Source organism: Myotis brandtii, unplaced genomic scaffold (genome assembly GCF_000412655.1).
Source record: "Myotis brandtii unplaced genomic scaffold, ASM41265v1 scaffold990, whole genome shotgun sequence".
NCBI classification, from domain to species: domain Eukaryota; kingdom Metazoa; phylum Chordata; class Mammalia; order Chiroptera; family Vespertilionidae; genus Myotis; species Myotis brandtii.
This window is the reverse complement of record NW_005372122.1, coordinates 59198-60736: the sequence shown is the minus strand read 5'-3', so window position 1 is coordinate 60736 and position 1539 is coordinate 59198. Positions and strand designations below refer to the sequence as shown.

Sequence of the window (1539 nt, the reverse complement as noted above, 5' to 3'; positions counted from 1 at the left end):
ATAGAGAGTTAGAAACATCGATGAGAGAGAAACATCGATCAGCTGCCTCCTGCACACTCCCTACTGGGGATGTGCCCGCAACTAAGGTACATGCCCCTGACCAGAATCGAACCTGGGACCCTTGAGTCCACAGACTGATGCTCTATTCACTGAGCCAAACCGGTCAGGGCTGGCAATTAATTTTTATTTATAACTTGAAGTAAGGTATAACAATTTTTCAGATAGTTAGCTAGTTGTCCTAATGGCAATTACTAAATAATTGATGTTTCTTCACTTACCAGTAGTTTTTATATACTCAACTTTGTATATATGTCTGGATGTGTTTGGGCTTCCTGCTTTGTTCCACTGATCTGCCTTACTAATGTCACAATATTTCAATGCCACTTTAGTTACTGTAAGTTTTTTAAATATACATATATTTGTATTGATTTCAGAGAGGAAGGTAGAGGGGGAGAGAGATAGAAACATCAATGATGAGAAAGAATCATTGATTGGCTGCCTCCTGCACACCCACACTGGGGATTGAGCCTGCAACCCAGGCATGTACCCTGACCAGGAGTTGAACCCTGACCTCCTAGTTCATAGGTCAATGCTCAACCAGTGAGCTGTAATTTTTTAATATCTTCACTTTTCTTCATTTTGTCATTACTCATTTGCAATTTCCATGAAAGTTATTTTCAACTACAGAAACCTGATGTGATTTTTATCACATTGTGGTGGGCTGTTTCTGTTTCCCGCGACCCGCACGGGAAAACGACAGGTTCTTGAGCGGAGGAGCTGGGGATTAAGAAATTAAAGAAAGACCAAGATGCAGAAATAGATTTTAAGCTGGGGCCAGGTGGGCGCCATCCTCTCTGATGGAGAGGCGGCAAAAGCGGGGCCTGAGACACACAGCAGGTTTATTTTAAAGGCCTAGATTTACATATCTAGTTCCACGCCTGCCTGATTAACATGTCCAGCCTTATTGGGGAAGCATGTTCCTAGGGCGTGGCTCTGCCTAAGCTCTGAGTTCAGCTGACAATAATTATAAGAAAATGCCTAGGTGCCTCCCAGGTGGCCCTCTACATCACATTATATTAAATTTATATACTGAATTAAAAGACATATTTTTAAAGATAATCAGGCTTTCTTCCTAACTTTATATTATATCCTCTCTTTTCAGGCCCTTTGTTCTATTTTTCTGAAATTTTTTTGTTACATTTATTCCCAGATGTTTTGTTGCTATTTTGAATGGGAAATTTCCCCATTATATTTTGAAGTTTACATTCTGGCTGACTCTTGAGTTTTATATTAATTAACTAGTGGCCTGGTGCACAAAATTCGTGCAGGGGGGGGTGTGTCCCTCAGCCCAGCCTGCACCCTCTCCAATCTGTGACCCCTCGGGGGAACCGCTTACCAGCCTGCCTGCCTGATCGTCCCTAACCACTCTGTCTGCCAGCCTTCTCACCCCAAACTGCCCCCCTGCCAGCTGGCTCACCCTCAACTGACACCCCTGCTGGCCTGATCGCCACCAACTGACCCCCCTGCTGGCCTGCTTGC

General features: G+C 43.8%; 1 protein-coding gene and 1 pseudogene across 1 annotated transcript in view; both read left to right on the top strand.

Annotated features, from left to right (window-relative positions):
* LOC102240832 (dihydropyrimidinase-related protein 2) overlaps positions 1-1539 on the top strand; it is a gene marked incomplete at its 3' end in the record, with an annotated part of 74998 nt that overhangs the window by 14335 nt on the left and 59124 nt on the right. The window lies entirely within an intron of this gene.
* The window catches only part of LOC102240532, a 4943-nt pseudogene that overhangs the window by 959 nt on the left and 2445 nt on the right, over positions 1-1539 (top strand).